The sequence below is a fragment of the Loxodonta africana genome, chromosome 1 (assembly GCF_030014295.1).
Source record: "Loxodonta africana isolate mLoxAfr1 chromosome 1, mLoxAfr1.hap2, whole genome shotgun sequence".
NCBI lineage: Eukaryota > Metazoa > Chordata > Mammalia > Proboscidea > Elephantidae > Loxodonta > Loxodonta africana.
This window is the reverse complement of record NC_087342.1, coordinates 82,644,765-82,667,641: the sequence shown is the minus strand read 5'-3', so window position 1 is coordinate 82,667,641 and position 22,877 is coordinate 82,644,765. Positions and strand designations below refer to the sequence as shown.

Here is a 22,877-nt window from a genome sequence, read left to right as displayed (position 1 = left end):
CCCCCCCAAATCTCAACCCATTACAGTATCAACTCAAAGACGAAAATTCTCATCTAAATCTCATCAGCTCAAAAGTCCTAAATCTTCTATTATCTATATCCTCTAAATTAGGTATGGGTAAAGCTCTAGGTATAATCCATCCTGAGATACAATTCCTGGTTATCTGTGAAATTCAACAAACAAATTATCTGTTCCCCAAAATACAGAGGTGAGACAGGCATAGGACAAGAGTTCTACACATTTCGATTAAAGAAGGGAAGAAATTGAAAGGCAAAAAGGAGTCACTGGTCCCAAGAAGTATCTAAATCCATCCAGGTAAATAACATTAGTTGTCAAGGCCTAGAGTCAGTGCTCTGTGGTTTTATGCCTCTGCCATCAGATTCATCTGCTCAGATTCATCCTTCCATTTACATGAAAAATGAAGAGCACATGTTTTTTCTACCAACTTCTGCAGTCTGAAATTGATCAAACATGAAATCAAGTTGCCTTGATAATTACTGGTGATTGAATTGTGAAAGCTGGAAACAAAGAAGGAAAAGTAGTTGTAAAATATAGCCTTGGTGATAGAAATAGTGCTGCAGATCGCATGACAGAATTTTGCAAGACCTACGACTTCTTCATTGTACATACCTTTTTTCAACAACATAAATGGCTTTTTTTTTTTATACACCAAGATGGGTGTCAGAGGATACTCTGAAACTTACTCTTGAGCATAGAGCAGCTAAAGCAAAAGGAAGAATTGATGAAGTAAAAGAACTGAACAGAAGATTTCAAAGGGCCTCTCAAGAAGACAGAGTAAAGTATGATAATGACATGTGCAAAGAGCTAGAAATGGAAAACCAAAAGGGAAGAACATTCTTGGCGTTTCTCAAGCTGAAAGGACTGAAGAAAAAATTCAAGCCTCGAGTTGCAATAGTGAAGGATTCCATGGGGAAAACATTAAACCACGTGGCAAACATCAAAAGAAGATGGAAGGAATACACAGAGTCATTATGCCAAAAAGAATTAGTCGATATTCAACCATGCAAGAGGTGGCATATGATCAGGAACTGATGGTACTGAAGGAAGAAGTCCGAGCTGCTCTGAAGGCATTGGCGAAAAACAAGGCTCCAGGAATTGATGGAATATCAATTGAGATGTTTCAACAAACAGATGCAGTGCTGGAGGTGCTCACTCATCTATGCCAATAAATATGGAAGACAGTGTCCTGGCCAACTGACTGGAAGAGATCCATATTTATGCCTATTCCAAGAAAGGTGATCCAACCGAATGTGGAAATTATAGAACAATATCATTAATATCACACGCAAGCAAAATTTTGCTGAAGATCATTCAAAAATGGCTGCAGCAGTATATCAACAGGGAACTGCCAGAAATTCAGGCCTGTTTCAGAAGAGGGTATGGAACCAGGAATATCATTGCTGATGTCAGATGGATCCTGGCTGAAAGCAGAGAATGCCAGAAGGATGTTTACCTGTGTTTTATTGACTATGCAAAGGCATTCGACTGTGTGGATCATAAAAAATTATGGATAACGTTGTGAAGAATGGGAATTCCAGAAGAGTTAATTGTGCTAACAAGGAACCTGTACATAGATCAAGAGGCAGTTGTTCGGACAGAACAAGGGGATACTGAGTGGTTTAAAGTCAGGAAAGGTGTGCGTCAGGGTTGTATTCTTTCACCCCATACCTATTTAATTTGTATGCTGAACAAATAATATGAGAAGCTGGACTATATGAAGACGAATGGAGCAGCAGGATTGGAGGAAGACTCATTAACAACCTGCGTTATGCAGATGACACAACCTTACTTGCTGAAAGTGAAGAGGACTTGAAGCACTTACTAATGAAGATCAAAGACCACAGCCTTCAGTATGGATTACACCTCAACATAAAGAAAACAGAAATCCTCACAACTGGACCAATGAGCAACATCGTGATAAACAGAGAAAAGATTGAAGTTATCAAGGATTTCATTTTACTTGGATCCACAATCAACAGCCATGGAAGCAGCAGTCGAGAAATCAAAAGACGCATTGCATTGGACAAATCTGCTGCAAAGGACCTCTTCAAAGTGTTGAAGAGCAAAGATGTCACCCTGAAGACTAAGGTACGCCTGACCCAAGCCATGGTATTTTCATTCACATCATAAGCATGTGAAAGCTGGACAATGAATAAGGAAGACTGAAGAAGAGTTGACGCCTTTGAATTGTTGTGTTGGTGAAGAATATTGAATATACCATGGACTGCCAAAAGAATGAACAAATATGTCTTGGAAGAAGTGTGGCCAAAATGCTCCTTAGAGGCAAGGATGGCGAGACTGCATCTTACATACTTTGGACAGGTTGTCAGGAGGGATCAGTCCCTGGAGAAGGACATCATGCTTGGCAGAGTACAGCATCAGTGGAAAAGAGGAAGACCCTCAACGAGGTGGATTGACACAGCAGCTGCAACAATGAGCTCAAGCATAACAAAGATCGTAAGGATGGCGCAGGACCAGACAGTGTTTCGTTCTGTTGTGCATAGGGTCGCTATGAGTCAGAACTGACTCTACGGCACCTAACAACAACAACAATACACATGAAACTCACCAAATGGAATATACAGGATTCGAATTGAATAAACCTGTAAAAAGAAATGTTGGAGAAGCTGACTATCAACAGTTAGAACAAGGCCAGGGACAGACAGAGGAACAATCTGTGGGTTTGTTATACCCAAGTTTAAGCTGAAGATGAAGACAATGAAAACAAGTCCACGAAACCCAAGTGAGGTTTAGAAAAGCATTTAGAAAGCATCTCGAGAATAGATTTGACACACTGAACACTAATTACCACAGACCAGAAATGTTATGGAATGACATCAAGGAGATCATACGTGAAGAAAGCAAGAAGTTATTTAAAAGATAGGAAAGAAAGGAAGAAGAAAAATGGATGCCAGAAGAGACTCTGAAACTTGCGCTTGAATGTTGACTAGCTAAAGTGAATGGAAGAAATGATGAAGTAAGAGAGCTGAACAGAAGATTTCAAAGGGCAGCTCAAGAAAACAAAGCGAAGTATTATAATGTAATGTGCAAAGTCCTAGAGTTAGAAAAAGAAAAGTGAAGAACACACTTGGCCTTTCTCAAGCTGAAAGAACTGAAGAAAAAATCCAAACCTCACATTGTAATACTGAAGGGTCCCAGGACAAAATATTGAATGATGTAGGAAGCATCAAAAGAAGATGGAAGAAATACATACAGTAATTATACTATAGAAAATTGCACAAAGTTCAACCATTTCAGGAGGTAGTATATGATCAAGGACTAATGATACTTAAGGAAGAAGACCAAGTTGCTCTGAAGGCATTGGCAAAAAACCAGTATCCAGAATTGACGGAATACCCATTGAGGTGTTTCAGCAAACAACATAAGGAAATTTTGTCCTGAGAACAGTCCTCCAAGACTCTGAGAACAGCCATGAAGCTTCCTATGAGTTACATTTCCTTCTGGTGATATAGCTCAGTGTTGGAGAGAATGCTTAACATGCAGAAGGTCCTGGGTTCAACCCTCAGCACCTCCACTTTTCTTTCCTAACAAAGCACACTCATAGATCTTCTTAGTCTCAGAAATTCACTTCTTTCTTAATCTGACTTGTTTTGGCCTGGAAGTTTCTTTCCTAACGGACTTGTTGGCATGTTGGTGTTCACTTAAAGTTATTTGTTATCATTCTTATTTACACATTCTCTCCAAGCACTCTCATTACTCACCGATACTTGGGCCACCACCTGCAAGTCTCAAGGACTAAGCAGACTTTTTAAGATGATTTTGGAAAAAGTTGAGAATCAAGAGGCTAGAGAATCTCAAAGGAGAAAAACCTGCTCCAAACTTGGGAAAAATCATTGTTCTTTCTTTGGGGTGGACAACACAGAATTCTCAAATAATATTAGGTGAAGAAGAATTCATTCCTGCCAAAGAAGAGAGCCATTTTCTTGTCTCATTTTGTTTTCTGGTATGTTCTAGGAAGTTGAGAAGTAGAAGTTCAATCCAGGTTTGGGCTGGAGATGCGAAGACTCACCACCCTGCCTTGCCTACCTCTCATTCACAGTAATGGCTATGGAGCAGAAAGACGCCGTCAAAGTGCATAGCAACTTCTTGTCTACCTGACCTGAACTCAGTGTCTGGGTGTGGTTGGGAGAGTCCCATCTTTGAAGAGGCTGTGAGAGGAGGAGTGGAGTAAAAATCCTAAATACTCAAGAGTCAAAAGAGGAGAGAACATTCACAGTAACCCGAAGACCTTGGGTACGGTCTACACTGTTTCAGGACACTTGCCACATCCTTGTGGAACGATTCTAGTTTCCCTGTAAATATTTTCAAATATTGAGCTGAGAATAAAAATAACCTTCATGAATCAATGTGAATTTGATTATGCAATTTAGAATATGAACTAAAAGGTTTTTGTGTTTTGACCTAAACCAGGAGAAATCCCTGCAGAGAGACCTTATAGAGGAAGGCTGAAGTGAGAAAATGCTATTTTGTTCATAGGAAAGAGGAGATTGGTTATGATAGAGTAGGTGAGAATTCTAGAGACTGGGGATCTTTCGTAATGCATCATCCCCTTTTCTCTTTTTCCAAAAGCTTCAGCTATCCACCTTCTACTGTTCTATCACAGGCCATCCCTAGGCCAGTTTTGAGGTCACCTATTTGACTTGCAAAGAACTCAAGGCCTTTGCCTCTGAAATATATGTGAATCAATTGGATTCCGAGTTATAACGACTCTATCCATTGGGCTTCCAAAAATGATGGATTTGAACTGCTAACCTTTTGGTTAGCAGCCAAACTCTTAACCTCTGATGCTAGGGTGCAGGCGTATACTAAAAAAAAGAAAAAAAGTTGCCTTTGAATCAATTCGGACTCATAGGAATCCTTACAGGATGGAGTAGAACTGCCCCCCAAAGTTTCAATGGATCGACTAATCGGTTCAAACTGCTGATCTTTTTTTTTTTTTTTTGGTTAGCAGCCTGAACACTTAATCATTGTACCACCAGGGCTAGGACTGGAGAAAAGGTGGCTGAGTATGTGGTTATTGTTGATCGTCCAGAGTCTCTGACTTTCTGTGGTTACAGTCCCCGTCTTTAGACTCCTTTTGAGCTAAGAGCAGTATGTGAAGTGTAGAGAAGCCAGATACAATTCTTTAGGAAAAGTTCGTTTTCAGTAGGTTTCATCTAAGTGTAGAAATACGTGGAACAAACAGGAATTTGATTTTTTCACTCTTTGCATTTCAACAAAATCTAGCAAATTTCCCTGGTTGCAGTGGTGATTAATCTCAAAGCTGATGGCTTGTCACAATATTACTCTCAATGCTTCTCCTACCACATCCATGCACAGAAATTGAGAAGTCTCTGTTGGTGCAATTTTGTCATTCGTTCCAGAGAGGCCAATTCTGAAAGACGAGCTGTCGCTGAACAGAGGGTTTTTATTAATTTTCCATTCTCCTCTTTATTTTCAGTCATGCCATGGCCTGTTTTCAGACCGCAATACTCTGGCACATACACTAGGTGTCTTCTGGCTTCTCTAGGCTTCCTAACCTTGTTTCCCACATGTACATTAGAGTTACAAACAAATAATATTAATTTTACTTTCCTGTTTAGCTGATGGAGTCCCTGGATTTTGCAAATGGTTAACAGCTTGGTCTGATAACCAAAAGATGGAGATTGGTGTCCACCCAGAAGCCATGGGAAGGAAAGCTGTGCCATCTACATCTGAAAAAATCAGCCCTTGATAGTCCTATAGAGGACAATAGTACTCTGATATACTTGGAATCACCATTTATCAGAATTAATTCAAAAGCAACTGTTTTTTTTTAAGCTAATAATGGAAAACTGTAAATATAGAAAATAGGTTCTATTAAAACAACAAATGATAAAAATAAATAATAATATTTCCTCTGATTTATATATTCTCGGGTTCTGGGTGTGAAACCAATCTTAGAATATCATAAGCTACTACACAGTTCTAAGGCTTGATGATTAAGTGGCCAGCACCACATTCCACATACCCAATTCCTGAAATTGTTTCTACTTTATTTAATAGGAGGACTCCAATGTGCTGGCACGGTTAAATTCATATAAAAGTATCTCATGTTCACAGACAGGGAAAACACAGCTTTTAGAAGGCACCGATCTGCAGACCACAATTTGAACAGCACTAAAAGATTTTTTTTTAAAGAAGAGACAGAATGTACCGGAGGTGAGAAGATAGCCAAGGAAATCCTTCCTTCTTCTTTTTTATTTTTGCTTACATCGAGGCTTAGTTTACAAAGAGTAAAATGCATGAAATTCAGTTATTCACCCTGATGAGTTATTACTTGTGCTTATCTCATGTAACCAACATCCAGACCAAGACAAAGAATTTTTCAGCTCTCAGAAGCTCCCTTGTTCCTGTCCAAATCAATTCCAATCGTCTGAACTCTACCACTATTTTCCTGTGTTCTGAAATACTGTATATGGTATCATACAATATGCTCTGTTTTGAGTATAGATTTGTTCCCTCAATATATATTTTTTCTTTTTTTTGGTAATTTTAGCTTTTATTGTTAATCACAGTGACAGAGGACAACAAAAGGATATATATTCAAAAATGCTTTTCTTAGCTCTGAGATCACTTTGAAGTATTATTTTTGTATGAGTCCCTTAAACACTTAAAACATCCACTTGTTACATCCAGGATTAAAAAATTCTTTCTTGGAACCAATTAAATTTGAGATTATATAGTAGAAGATACTGTAGAACCCAGCTCCCTCTTCTCAAAGGCCCAGTTTAAGCAGAGCAGCAGCAGTTACATTTTGTAAACTCCTCTGTTTTTAATATAATTTGACTCATGAGAGAGTAATCTTTCCCCTGCCTATAATGGTCTCCTTCCTTCTAAATCGCACCTGTTTCAAATTACAGTTCAAAACTGCTTCTCCTACAACATTTTTTCTAACTACTTCTGAATAATGTCTCTACTCTGAATAATGTCCCGATAGCACCTGTACTTCTTTTCATAAAGTAGTTGTTTCAAAATCTTTTTTAAATTTTTTATTGTGCTTTAAGTGAAAATTTACAAATCAAGTCAGTCTCTCATATAAAAATTTATATACACCTTGCTATATACTCCTAGTTGCTCTCCCTTTAATGAAACAGCACATTCCTTCCCTCTACTCTCTATTTTCGTGTCCTTTCAGCCAGCTTCTGACTACCTCTGCCCACTCATCTTCCCTCCAGAAAGGAGCTGCCCACGTAGTCTCATGCATCTACTTGATCCAAGAAGCTCACTCTTCACCAGTATCTTTTTCTATCCCATAGTCCTCTCTGACCCCTATCTTAAGAGTTGGCTTTGGGAATGGTTCCTGTCTTGGGCTAATAGAAGGTCTGGGGGCCATGGCCTCCAGGGTCCTTCTAGTCTCAGTCAGACCAATAAGTCTGGTCTTTTCACAATATCTTTATATTTTTTATTAGATGCACCCATATTGTTTGTAGTAGCAGACATTCTTTTTCATTGCTGTCATAGTCCATCGCATTAATACTGTCATTGATGTTGTTAGTTCCCTTTAAGTTGCTTCAGACTCAAAGCAACCCAATGTACAACAGCAAGAAATACTGCCCGGTCCTGTGCCATCTTCACTATGGTTTCTATGCTTGAGCCCATTGTTGTAGCCGATATGTCAATCCATCTAGCCAAAGGTCTTCCTCTTTTTCACTGACACTCTACCTTACGAAGCACGATGTCCTTCTCCAGGGACTGGTCCCTCCTGATAAAAAAACATGTCCAAAATATGTGAGACTAAGTCTCCCCATCCTCACTTCCAAGGAGCACTCTGGCTGTACTTCTTCCAAAACAGATTGGTTCTTTCTTCCGGAAGTCCATGATATATTCAGTATTCTTTACCAACACCATTATTTAAAGCCATCAATTCTTATTCTTTCTTATTCCCTGTATAGCTTTCACATGCATATGAGGTGACTGAAAACGGCATGGCTTGAATCAGGTGCACTTCAGTCTTCAAAGTGAATCTTTGCTTCTCAACACTTTAAAGAGGTCTTTTGTAGCAGATTTATGCAATGCAGTATATCATTTGATTTCTCAATCGCTGCTTCCATAAAACTGTTTTCATTAATTTTACTGTTCATGTACGTATGAAACAACTTATACTGCAATGGACATTCTTGTACACATCTTTCAAGGGCACTAAGCATGCGTTTTCTTGGGTCTATATGGAGCTGTGGAGTTTCTGGGTTCTAGGTTATATGTATATTTTGCTTTAGGCAATATTTCCAAATAGTGTACCAGAGAGGAAGTACCAGTTGATACCCTCATCAACAATATATGAAAGTTTCAGATGTTCCATATTGTCAGCCACACTTGTTATCATCCGTTCTTAATGTGTTTTTAATTTGCATTTTCCTTATAGTTAGTGATGTCCAACTGTTGCAGGGCACCAGACCAGCAGCAGGGGTGGCTCCAAGGGTCACAGGTCAGATTCTGAAAAAAGAGGCAGTAAAAGCCATGTCGATCAGGCAAGTCATTAGTAGTTCACCCACATACAGAGATTGGTACTAACATTCTAATGATGGACAGCAAAGCATCAAATGTCACCCAGGTAGAGGTCCATGAAGAGTAATGTGGGGTGTGAGCTTATATATCTAGTCCTTATGTGCAAGGAATTGTGCTGGGGGACCAGGAAAAAACATATCTAACCTATAATGGATGGGGTTGTTCTTGTTCTAGTCAATGGATTTGAAGTGATGTCACCATGAAGCCAGGTATCTGTCGTGCTTTTTCCTGGTCCAGGCTTCTGCTCAGCTAGGTACTCCGGTTCTTCCTCAGAATCCTCTGCACACAGAACTCATCTTGTATATTTTGTGGCCCTCACACAGTACCTTTCGAAATTGTTTATTGGGCAGTTGATTATATTCTTTTGCTAACTACCTGTTCAATTTTTGGTCTGGCTCATTAATTTTTCTTAGTGTTTTATAGGATTTCTCCATATATATCATATAGGGGTCCTTTGTTAAACATAAGTTCTGAAATATCTTCTCCCAGGCTGTAGTACTACCCTCTTCTTAAGAGAAGACAGCTTGAAAAACATTGTTAGAAGAGAGAAAAAAAAAAAAAAAAGGTAGAGAAAGAGAGGAGCAGTTATTAAAAAATGTGAACTTTGGAGCGGGCTGATGGGATGAAATGTCCTAGGGGCAGCAATAGTGTTATTTGGTCTGCGACCCCCTTACGTATTTCCTAGTATAGCAGTATAAGATAATATATGTTTAGAGGCTTAAGAAATAGTGAGGTTTGATCTGCAAACAAAAGAAAGGATAGGAGAGTAAGAGAAATAAAGAAAATGTCAGGACCTCAAAAAATAAAAAAGTACTTTCAAATGACAGTAATAAACTCACACCTATCGGTGACCATACAGAACATAAATAGCTTAAATGCACCCGTAAAGAGACAGACAGTGATAGAATGGATAAAAAAGTAGGACTCAACAATATGCTGTTTACAAGAGAAACACCTTCGAAACAAAGACATAAATATGTTAATAATCAAAGGTTAGGAAGAACTACGTCAAGGAAATAGCAACCAAAAAACAAAAGGAGTGTCAGTACTAATCTCAGATAAAACAGACTTTAAAACATAATCAAGCATAAAAGACAAAGAAGGACACTATATAACGGCCAAAGGGACAATGCACCGTGAGGACATATCCATATTAAATATCTACACACCCAATGACAGGGCTTCAAAATACTTAAACTCTAACAGCACTGAAAAGAGAAACTGACAGCTCCACAATAATAGTGGGAGACATCAACACACCACTCTCAGTAAAGGACAGAATATCTAGAAGGAAACTCAAAAAAGACAAAGAAGATCTAACGGCCACAATCAACCCACTTGACCTCATAGACATATATAGGACACTCCACCCAAGAGTAGCAAGGTACACATTCTTTTCCAATGCACATGGAATGTTCTTCAAATAGACCACATCTTAGGCCACAAAGCAACCCTCAACAAAATCCCAAACATTATGATAATACAACGCACCTTCTCTGATCACAGCACCAGAAAAGTAGAAAGTAATAACAGAAAGAGCAAGGAAAAAAAAAATCAAATACTTGGAAACTTCATAACACCTTGCTTAAAAACCACAGAGCAATAGAAGAAATCAAAGACAGGCTCAAAAAATTTCCTAGAATCAAATGAGAATGAACACACATCATATCTAAACCTCTGGGACACAGCAAAGGCAGTTCTCAGAGGTCAAATTATAGCAATAGATGCACACATCTAAAAAGAAGTTACAGACAAAATCAAAACATTAAGAATACAACTCAAACAAATATAAGCAAAACAGCAAAAGAGCCCACATCCTCCAGAAGAAACAAAATAATGAAGATCAGAGCAGAAATAAATGAAAGAGAAAATAGAAAAATAATAGAAAGAAACAACAAAATCAAAAGTTGGTTCTTTGAAAGGATCAACAAAATCGACAAACCATTGGCCAAATTGACAAAAGAAAAAGAAGAAAGGACTCGAATAACTCAAATAAGAAACCAAATGGGAGATATTACAACAGATTCAACTGAGATTAAAGGAAACATAACAGTACTATGGAAAACCAGTGTGACAAATTTGAAAACCTGGAGGAAACAGACACATTTCTAGAAACACACAACATAGCTAAACTAACACAAGCTGAGGTTGAAAATCTAAACAGATCCATATAACAAGAGAAGAGACTGAAAAGGTAAAAAAAAAAAAACAAAAAAAAAAACCAACAGAATGAGTCCTTCAAGGTGCTGGCCCCTTGGCACCACAGAAGCACTATTGCTGCTGCTGACCTCTCTGCAGATGTACTGTTACTATTGAATGTTCATCTACTTGCAACACCAGGGAAACTCAGCAACTAGTATGCCCAAATATAAACTTTTTATGCTCAGAGATAGGTACTTGGAATAAGGAGAGGTGCTTTTGTAGCTGGGAGGACCAGGAACTTAACAACAAAAGAGTGGAAGAAGCTCTGAACTGTGGGAAGCAACTCAAGGAGCTAAACTTTCAGTTTGACCTTGTATTCACGTCCATCCTGAATCGGTCGATCCACATGGCCTGGCTGATCCTGGAGGAACTGGGGCAGGAGTGGGTTCCTGTGGAAAGATCCTGGCATCACCATGGAGCCTTGATTGGTCTCAATAGGGAGAAAGTGGCTTTGAATCACGGAGAAAAACAGGTGAGGCTCTGGAGAAAATGCTACAATGAGTCCCCACCTCCCTTCAAGGAGTCTCATCTGTCCTACCAGGAGATCTACAATGACTGGAAGTACAAAATGTGAGACTTACCTATGGATCAGCTGCCACCATCTGAAAGCCTAAAGGATATTTTGGAGAGACTTTTTACCTACTGCTCCAGAAGTATTAAGTGGCAAAACCATCCTGATTTCTGCTCATGGAAATAACAGTAGGGTACTCCTGAAGCATCTGAAAGGTATCTCAGAAGAAGACATTCTCAACTTTACTCTTCCTACTGGTGTCCCCATTCTCTTGGAACTGGATGAAAACGTGAATGTCATTGGACCTCACCAGTTCATGGGCAACCAGGAGGTGATGCAAGCAGCCATTAAGCAGAGGATCAAGGAAAAGTGAAACAAGCTGAACAATAGTCTTTCCCCAGAGTGGACTCGGAATAGGTGCAAAAGCACTGGCATGTAGTGTGTTGTGGGTGCTGATGACTCTCCCCATCTTTGTTCCTGTCTATCTCTCTCTTCTCTCTCATGAATTTGCATTTTGCCTGTAGGGCAGAGTTTGTATAGGTAACTTATCTTTGTCTAGATAGTGGCTTTAGGATGCCTAAGTGCTTTTGTCATAAGGTCCATGAGGTAGCAGTCCTGCAACCCTGTTTGAATTAGTTACCAACTTAGTAACAAGCGGGGCTTGAGGAAGGTCATACGTTTCTGAGATGGGAGAGTAATTAGTGGAAATAAAGTTCAAGATGTCCATCATTCAATAAATCATCATTATTGAGTCACCATTGCCAGGCACTATTCCCAGCCTGTGGTTATGGCTATAAACAAAAGATAAAAATCCTTAAAGTTTGTATTGCTGTTCATTTAGTTATCTTAAGTAGTTCACTTCACCTTTATATTAACTAAGACTTTCTGGGATGATGTTAAAGGGTATTAGATAATTCACTACACCGAAGTACTTTTTTACTAGTCTTTTCGTCTAGGAGGCCCATTGAATGGGAATGGCACAGGTGGGTTCCTCCAAGCAAACGATGATGACAACGTCAAAGGGCAGGAAGGCCCTTGAACTTGTCTCTAGTTCAGGGACATCTTGGTTTGGCATTTGGTATAATTCCTTTTGCCCACTTGAATTAATAGCACGTAGACAACCATAGCTGTTTGGGCTCTGCTTTTGTTTTTTGTGCTTTAATCTTTGGATCCTTAAAATTGGTTTAGAAATAAAGTTCTGTGACTAAAAAAAAAAACTCCCAACAAAAAGAAGCCCTGGCTTAGATGGCTTCACTGGAGAATTCTACCAAATATTCAGAGAAGGGCTGGCACCAATACTACTCAAACTGTTTCAGAACATAAAAAAGGAAAGTATATTTCTGAGTTCATTCTATGAAGCCAGCAAAATGCTGATACCAAAACCAGGGAAAGACACCAAAAATAAATAAATTAATTAACATACAGACCAATATCTCTCACGAAGATAGATACAAAAATTGTCAACAAAAATTCTAGCCGATAGAATTCAGCATCATATAAAAAAAATAATAATACACCAAGACCAAGTGGGATTCACATCAGGTATGTGAATGGTTCAATATTAGAAATCTATGAATGTGATCCGTCACATAAATGAAACAAAAGAATCACATGATCATCTCATTGGTGCAGAAAAGGTATTTAATAAAGTCCAACGACGTTTCCTGATAAAAACTTCCAATGAAATATATATAGAACAGAAGTCCCTCAACATAATAAAGGGCATCTGTACAAAACAAACAGCCAACATCATTCTTAATGGAGAGAGGTTGAAAACTTTCCCCCTAAGAACAGGAACAAAGTAAGGATGCCCTTTATCACCACTCCTATATAATATTATGCTGGTTGTCTTAGTTAGAGCAATAAGGCAAGAAAAACAAATAAAGGGCATCCTGATTGGTAAGGAAAAAGTAAAACTATCCCTATTTGTGGATGATATGATATTATACTTGAAGACTAAGGTGGGCCTGACCCAAGCTTTGGTATTTTCAATCGAATCACATGCATGCAAAAGCTGGACAGTGAATGAGGAAGACTGAAGAAAAATTGATGCCTTTGAATAGTGGTGTTGGTGAATAATATTGAATATACCATGGATTGCCAAAAGAATGAATAAATCTGTCTTAGAAGATGTACAACCAGAATGATGCTTAGAAACAAGGATGGTGAGACTACATCTTACATGCTTTGGACAAGTTATCAGGAGGGATCAGTCCATGGAGAAGGACATAATACTTGGTAAAGTAGAGGGTCAGCAAAAAAAGAAGAAGGCCCTCAACATGATGGATTGACACAGTAGCTGCAACAGTGGGCTCAAGGAGAGCAATGATTGTGAGTGAGCATGGCACAGGACCAGGCAGTGTTTTGTTCTGTAGTACATAGGGTCACTATGAGTAGGAAGTGACTTGATGGCATCTAACAACAACAACATGCTATTACACATACAGAACCCAACAGATTCCACAAGAAAACTACTGAAAATAACAGAAAGATTTGGCAAAGTAGCGGGATACAAGAGAAACATACAAAAATCAGTTGGATTCCTACACACCAATAAAGAGAACTAGGAAAAGGAAATCAGGAAAGCAGTACTATTTATAATAATTTCTAAAAAAATAAAATAATTAGGAACAAATCTCTCCGGGGACATAAAAGACAGATGCAAAGAAAACTAGAAAACACCACTGCAAGAAACCAACTGAAACCTACATAAATGGAAAAACATACCATGCTCATGGATAGGTAGATTCAAAATTGTGAAAATGTTAATTCTACCAAAAGCAATCTATGAATACAATGAAAAACTGATCCAAATATCAGCATTCTTTAACAAGATGGAAAAAGTAATCATTAACCTTATATGGAAAAGGAAAGAGACCCTGGCTAAGTAAAGCACTATTGAAAAAAAAGAATAAAGTAAGAGGACTCACACTACCTGACCTCAGAATCTACTATACAGCTGCTGTAGTCAAACAGCCTCATACGGGAACAATGACAGACACATTGACTAATGAAACAGAATCAAGAACATGGGTGTAAATCCATCCACCTATGGTCATCTGATCTTCAACAAAGGCCCACAGTCCCTTAAATGGGGAAAAGATAGTCTTTTTAACAAATGTGCTGGCAAATCTGGATGTCCACATGCAAAAAAGGAAACAAGACCCATACCTCACATCATACACAAAAACTAATTCAAAATGGATCAAAGACCTAAATATAAAACCCAAAACTATAAAGATCATAGAAGAAAAAAATAGCATCAATGCTAGAGGACTGAATACATGGCTTAAATAGGATACAAACTGTAACTAACAATACACAAGCACAAGAAGATAAGCTACATAACAGGGATCTTCTAAAAATTAAACACTTATTTATGCTCATCAAAACACTTCACCCAAATAGTAAAAAGAGAGCCTACAGACTGGGAAAACACCTTTGACTATGACAAATTCAATAAAAGTCTAACCTCTAAAGCCTATAGAAAAATCCAACACTTCTACAACAAAAAGACAAATAATCCAATAAAAAATTGGGCCAAGGATATGAACAGATACTTCACAAAGAAGACATTCAGGTTGCTAACAGACACTTGAGGAAATGCTCGAGATCACTAGACATTAGAAAAATGCAAATGAAAACTACAGTGAGCTACCATTTCACCCCAATATTACTGGCAAGAATAATTAAAAAAAAAAGTGGATAATAACAAATGCTTGACAGGCTGCAGGGAGCTTGGAACTCTTATGCGCTGCTAGTGGGAATGAAAAATGTTATAACCATTTTGGAAAATGATATGGCGCTTCCTTAGAAAGCTAGAAATAAAAATACCATAAGATCTAGCAATCCCACTCCTAGGGATATATCATGAAGAAATAAGGGCCATTACATAAGCAGACATACGCACACCCATGTTCACTGCAGCATTATTTACAATAGCAAAAAGATGGAAACAACCTAAGCGCCCATCAGCAGATGAATGGATAAACAAACTAGGGTACATGCACACAGTGGAATACTAGGCAAATCTTCGAAACATTTCACAAAATGGGTGAATCTGGAGGGCATTATGCTGAGTGAAATAAGTCAATCACAAAAGGACAAATATTGTATGAGGCCACTACTGTAAAAACTCATCCAAAAGTTTACACACAGAAAGAAACAATCTTTGATGGCGGGGTGGGGAGGGAAAAACACTAACTAAGCAATAGATAACGGATAACTTCGATGAAGGTTAAGGCGTGCTGGAAGTGCCTGATTCTGCCCTCTTGGCCATGCCTCCCAACTTACTGTTTCATTGATTTTCTCTCTTTTGTTTGTTTTCGGTGTCATTTATTTCTGCTCTTATTTTTACTATTTCCTTCCTTTTGCCTGATTTGGGTTTATTGTGGTTTTTTCTTTTTTAGGTTGTTCAAGTGAGAGCTTAGATAATTGATGTGAGGCTTTTTTCTTTTCTTCTGTAGGCATTTAGTGGTATAAAATTCTTTCTCAGTAATGCTTTAGTGTGCCCCACAAATTTTGACATGTTGTATTTTCATATCCTTGAGACTTACTCTTTGACCTACAGATTATATAAACATGTGTTGCTTAGTTTCCAAGTTGGAAGATTTGTTTTATCTTTCTGTGTCTGATTTTTAGTTTGTTTCCATTGTGGTCAGAGAACTCACTCTATGATTCAATTCTTTTACGTTTGTTGAGGTTTGTTTGATGTCCCAGACTATATGCTCTATCTTAGTACATACTCCATGGGGACTTGAAAAGAATGTGTATTCTGCTCTTGTTTGGTGAAGTGTTATTTAAATGTTAATTAGGTCTGCTGGCTGATGGAGTTTTTTAGTTCTTCCATATCTTTGCTGATTTTTTCTTCAGTTGCTTTTCAATTATTTAGAGACAGTTGTTGAAGTCTCCAACTATACTTGTGGATTTGTCTACATCTCCTTTCGATTCAATCAGCTTTTTCTTCACATATTTTTCAGCTCTGTTATTTGGTGCATACATACTTAACACTGCTGTTCAGGTAGTCCTAATTTATCTTTTATTCATGTTACAATGAGCAACACTTACAACTGTTTTTTATTTTTAATCTTGTCATGGGTAATATGTAGTACAGTGTGTAATTTTTTGATGTCATCATGTCTGTAAGTTTATATGTAATGTTTTCAACTTTCCAGGACAAATAAATATTATATTTATAATGATACTGAAAATAAAAGGCAATAGTAATAAAATTGTTTAGTTTCTAGGTTTTATTTTTTCCTGTCTTTTTATGGATTACTCAAAAAAAATTTTTTTTTCATTTTAATTTACAGAGTTTGTGAGTGTATCTCTTTGCATAGATTTCTATAGTGGCATAACCATATATGTATGTATGTATGTATGTACATATACATGCACACACATTGATAAATCACAATGTACTGGTGTCATCATTTTACCAGTTCAAGTTAAGTGCAGCAACCTGACCTCCCTTTTTTCCTATTGTTGTTGTTTTGGTGTGCCGATGAATCAATTCCGACTCATAGCAACCCTCCCTTGTTTATAATATTATTGTTTTCTCTAAGTACTTTTACAATCACATTAGATTGTGTTATACATTTTGCTTCAACATCAAACATAATACAGGAAACTCAAGAGGAGAAGAAAAGCTTATTTTATTTACTCATATTTTTGCTTACCATACTCTTCCTTCCTTCCTGATATTCCAAAATTCCGTCTTTTATTATGTCGTTCATTTCCAGAAAACTTACTTGAACCATTCTTTTAGGGTAGCTCTCCTGTGGTTTCTGATAAGGTATCCATTCTCGTTCTAATTGTTTTTTTTCTGAAAAGGTAAGATGCCATTTCTTTCACTCCTTTCAAGATTTCCTTTAGTTTTGCTTTGCTTTTAGAGCCTGTAAGTTTTGATTGACATTTCCAACTACAACCCCCATTGCCATTCAACTCACAGGAGCTTCTCCTCCCAAAACCATATAAGAACCCAAATCTCCAGGTCAGCAAACTGCAGAGTTTCAGACTTGGGTATTCCAGTGTTTAGAAAAGGACTTCACAAGGCTGTCTCTTAGGGTTGGAAAATTCATCATGTAAACATTCCATAAAGGGAAAAGCAAACAAAGTTTTAGTCAATGTACAAGCAGAATTGTACAAAATTCGTTCTGTGCTCAGTGAAAGGCATTACGTATTTTCTACCTCCTGAAATCCAAAATATTCCTGAATCTTGACTTTTTCTTTCTTCTTGCTATCTCTGCTTTTTGTCATCCCTGTCTCTTTTCCTCTGAATTACAGAAACGTTTATGCTTCTGCCTAGAGTGTCACAAAACAGACTATGACTGGGAAATGTGCTACCATTGCTTTTTCCGTTCTGGTTCTATTCAGATTCCTGTAGAGCAAAGAGAGGGAAGAGAGAAGTGAAGAAGCAGAGCTTTAAAGAGAAGTAACTAGGGTAAAATGAAAGGCTTCTACCTAAGAGAAATAATTAGAGTAAAATAAAGTTTGCCTGTACACGGTCTTGAACCCTGGGCCCTTAGATTAAAAGCCTGCTGCTCCGCCGACTGAGTTACCCAGGCCCCTTTTTTGTGTTTTTTTTCCAGAACCCATCTTTTAGGTTCATTTATGGAAGTTCCAATCCACTAGCCACAGCCTGGAAACCCCATGGGGCCCTTTTACTCTGTCCTGTAGGTTCTCTATGAGTTGGAATTGAGAATAATAGGTTTGCTTTTTTGGTTATACATGACCAATCAGTTCCATATTTAATGTTTTCAAATAACTTTCCTTGAATTCTCTTCATTGCCAAGAAGATTTTTGTTTGAAAGAGATGTTGTCATACCTAGGAGCATTTCCCTGTTTCTCTCCTTGACTTGTATCACTTTAGATTTTCAGAACCAGAACGGCATCCCCTAGACAAAGCACTGCCAAGTTTCTGACTATACTGCTAGACATGAAGGACTTCATTACCCGCCAAGTGTTGTGATTTTATCCTTGTTTCCCATTTCCCCACTAGTACCTATTTTCCTGGAAGCAACCACTCATGCTACTCTTCATATCCCTCTGCATTGTTTTATACATCTTTCTTGCAACCTTGGAAGGCAGAGGAGAAAAGAGTTGAAAGGGAGGGAATTTGAAGATGGCATGAACATTCCATAACAGTGGGTAAGCAAGGAAGCCTGAATTTAATCTTCTGCATGTCTATGCTTGCTTTCCTTCCTGAACTTCTCTACCAAGTGTGAGCCACTCCTCTGTCTCTTCATTTTGTTTCTCCCCCTTCTCTACCTTTTAATTCTCTTTCTTTTCTTCCCTCTTTCTGTCTTTATTCACTGTTTGCTGCCCATATCCAAGGGAAAAGGATAATTATCTTGATGAATAAATGTACATTAGGACATACCACCCAGACCATGATCCAAGAGAGTTCGCTAGTTTTGACCTAAACCTGGAGAAAATATTGTACAGGGGATCTGGGAACAAACAAAAGGGGGACGTTTTAGTGTGAAGAAAAGATTAACCTCTCTGGGAAGGAAAGACTAAGACGGTCATGGGAAAAGAGCATTGCTTATTTCTGCAAATATCTCAGCGATTCCCAAAATCCAAGACTATGAAAAAACTGAATTTGTTTTTTTTTTTTTACTTTAGGAATTTATGTATTTCTCATCTCTCCTACTCTACAGATATGTAAGGCATCTGTTTTCAAGTGGGTCACACAAAATTGACTTGGATTAGTTTTTGGATCAATGGGCCAGGGAGTTAGGGAAAGACTTTTAAGCAAAAGACCTGCCAGTTTAGCATTTCAATAACTCAAGCACATCTCCAAGCTATTTTGGCTGTCTTCTCTGCACTTGAAGTTAACTTGGAAACCAGCAAACTGTACCTCAGACATCAGGACCACTCTTCCAGGGAAATTTAGGACCCATAACGCTGGACCACCTGCATATTGGGTGATTCTTCTTCTTTTTGGTGGAGGATCAAGTTGTTCAAACATATGTTTTGAAAGGATTATAATAAAATATTTTCCTTGCATTAAAAGCAGGCATTTCCAACAAGGGGTACTGTTGTTTGAGCCTGCTGACCTTTCTCCCTCATGTAATGCCACCTTATTTTTGAGACAGGAAAGTTCTAAACACACCAACCTATAGCGCTCTCTCTCCTCATGCTGTCATCTGCATGCCTTTATTTCAAAGTTCAGTTCTTGACTCATGTTTCTCCACCAAAATGCATCATTATTATCAGTGACTAGAGGAGAGTGACCTTCAAGAAATATGTCATTTGTGATCCTCTCAAAATCTCAATTTATTAATTCTAAGTAATTGTGATTTTCACGGTTTTCAGCTGCTGTTTAATTCCTTTTTTGAATGTGGTTAAATTTTCTTCTGATTGCAAAGTGAGAAATTTGACAATAGAAACCCAATACTCCTTAACAACACTTTCACTTTCAGGTTTGGACTAATTCTTTAATGTATTGCTCTAGTCATCCTATGGACAACGCCTCTGCTTATGGATCAGAAGACTGAAAGTTTGAGTTCCTTCTTGGTGCCTTGTTTCTGGTTTGACAAGAAGTAAAAGCCTCTTGAATTGACTTCTAATGGACAGTGTTTATTTCAGGGAACATGAGCAATTGGGATGTATCTGTTTATTCTTACTGGTTTCTGCCCTCCCTCTCCTCACCCCCACACATAACCCTTTGGGTGCATCTCCCTCAGGAATCTGATGTGGTGTTAAATGACCACATTATGACTTTATTTAAAGCTCTAAAGACAAGAATCTGGAATTCTGTTGGAGAATGTAAGAAATGTACTTGCCGATACTCTTGTGATATTAATTCAGCTAGGTGTGTTTGTGTGGTGTGGGATGTTATCTACAACATGGTGGTTGAAAACTTCCAATGAAAGTCGTTTTATAATCAAGCAGAATAATCACACAGGAAACCATGCAACTCATTTGGTTTTTACAGTTCCCAACATTTCCATTCTTTATCCTTTTGAAAACACTTTTTGTGTATTCATATGAAAATAAACACATTGTTTGATGGTGTGCCTTTCACTGTTTCCCCATTTCTACTCCAAAGCAAGAAGCCCTTCACCACACTGATATGCTCAATAATCCTCTGATCCCCTTTTCAGTGTCATTGAAGAGCAAGACAGAAAAAGGGGGACTGAAAGAGGAGAGAAAGAACAGGCTCGATCATTTCATTTGGAATTTGCTTAGTTTTCTGAGTAGTGTTTGGATTGTGGGACAACCTGAAGTTACCAAGCAGAGGAGCTTCTTCCTGTTTTACCTTTCATTCCTGGCACTCCTCCTCTACAAACCCATCCACGGTCTCCAAAAATTGGATCACATTTTTCAGACATGGTGGCAACAGACTTCATATAATTTCAGGTTTGTGAGTTGATGACACTGAGTAGGCTTTGTATGTATAAATGCACAAGTCTTGTAAGCAATACTTTGATATATAACTAAAATGACACCCCCTCCCCCCCCCAAGCAGCTGAAATAGCTCAGTTGGGAGAGCCTTAGGCTGAAGATCTGAAGGTCCCTGGTTCAATCCCAGGATTCAACAGTTTTGTTGACCTTTGCATAATTATTATCATCACTTTTTTTTATATAACCGTTGCATTGCAAGGCTTTAAGATTGTAGTAGTACTAACTGTAAATAAAGTTTAGCAAAATCTTGTCCGGAAGGAGGGTAGACCGCACGCTTAGCATGTAAGAGGTGTAGGGATCTATCCCCAGCACCTCCGGAGTTTTCCTCTGTTTCAACCTGTTTAAACTCATTTTTAAGGAATGGAGCCCTTGGGTGGTCCACTAGTTGAGAACTCGGCTACCAACCAAAGAGTCACTGGCAGATTCTAGGAAACACTATGGAGCAGTTCTATCGTGTCCTATACTGGCACTACGCTTCGAAATCCACTTGACAGCAACCATTTTAATGTTTTTTTTTTTTTTTTCTTCCCCAAGGAATACAGATATAGTTCTCCTAATATGTAGTTCTTCCATACCATTCGTCCACACATAGAAAGTAAAAACATAACCCTGTGTATTGCCTTGAATGCTATTCCATTCACAGGCTGTGAGCCTCTACATCCCCTAAGGAGACTTTGACAACGGAAGGAAGGCGTTAAGAAAGCAGAGAAATGAAGAACCACTTGAAACACCCAACAAAAAAGCCTGCACATTGGCAGGTGGTTCACCTTAGCTCCCATTTGTACTATTATTTTACAGACAAAAAGGCAGAAAATGGCCTGGGGGAAGGCTTCTGCGGATAGTTTTCTTTAGTGCATTGTGTTTTCTGGGCCAAAGGATGGAGCAAAAGCAGAGAAGCCCATCTTAAACCCCACTGATTTCTCTACTGGTGCTCTGTCTAAAAATGAGAGATGGACGGCTGTAGGTCCCGAGTCTTTTCAGAAGAATGAGTGGCTTGGACGCTTCGCAAAGTAACGCAGACTGTCAGGGAATTAGAAGCCTTCCTAATACGAAAGTAGAAGAAATAACTAGCATCAACACATTCCCAGCTGGTATTCCATAATATCAATTTTCCTGTATTTCCTCACGGACACCATTTTCCTCCTTATTTTCAATCTTTAAATAAAACATTTACTGGAAACCTCAGTTAACATCAAAAGGAGGTAGACCATGTGAAGAAGCAGGGAAAAGCTTTTCTGTCAAAATGGAAAATAGATACAGTTAGTTTCCGACTTAGGCTATATTTGACTTACAAAGAACCGCACTTACCACTCGCATTTTTTTTTTTTTTTGTACATCTTGTAGTTAGTAATATCTTCTAAATACAATGTTGGTTATGTTATTGTTTTCGTGCCAACCATGCAATATAAATAAAGAACAAATTCATTAAAATATTGGCAATAAAAGGCAACAGTAATGAAAACTAAAAAAAAAAAAAGATATTGGACTTACTAAGAATTGACTTGGGACGCTGTCCTTAGCGGGGGACTACTACAAAATAACAGGTGAATGGATCCCAAGTATGCTGAAAGCTTTCTTTGTAAAGAACCGCTGCTGCCTCTGTTCCTTCACGGTCAATCTTAGCACATCTGCTTTGTATGACCAGTAAACTTCTAGGAATTTCCAGTTCACTCTTGGTAACTTTCTAATGCTTTATGGTTTCAGGAATGTCTGTATATGTATTCCTGTTGAATCAAAGCATCTTTAAGAAAACACAGAATTTGTTGTTTGTTCCCAGCACTTGCACCTGGAATGTCATTACTTCTCAATATTCTTCTCCAGTGAAAATACCCATAGCAGGTAGTCAGAAGAGAGACTGTATGGTTTCCAAGTGTGATTGGCCTCGGCATGGTTTTGTTCCTGGGCTCAATTATTTATTTGTTTTAGGGTCCGTTTTTATCAACAGACGTAATGTGGTCATTTCATGTGCTAGCTCTTCTTCCTGTTATCCATTTGTTCTCTCCAGGCACTTTAAGAAAGCAGTAGGAAAAATTGAGAGATGCATGTGGGGAGAGTAACATTGACTTCATAAAATAGGAAGTATTCCCTCCTCTTCCGTTTTCTGGAAACCATTTTGTGTTAACTCTTTAAATCTTTGTTGGAATATCCTAATTAATCTTTCTGGACCTGGTGATTCTTTTTTTGG

The 22,877-nt window shown here is 38.2% G+C and overlaps 1 non-coding gene and 1 pseudogene across 1 annotated transcript; both read left to right on the top strand.

Moving 5' to 3' along the window:
• Positions 1–10,817: 10,817 nt before the first annotated feature.
• Positions 10,818–12,414, top strand: LOC100670100 (bisphosphoglycerate mutase-like; annotated as a pseudogene).
• An 8,341-nt stretch (positions 12,415–20,755) lies between these two features.
• Positions 20,756–20,828, top strand: TRNAF-GAA (transfer RNA phenylalanine (anticodon GAA)). Its single transcript has one exon. It is a non-coding gene; the product is annotated as a tRNA-Phe (tRNA).
• Positions 20,829–22,877: the final 2,049 nt, after the last annotated feature.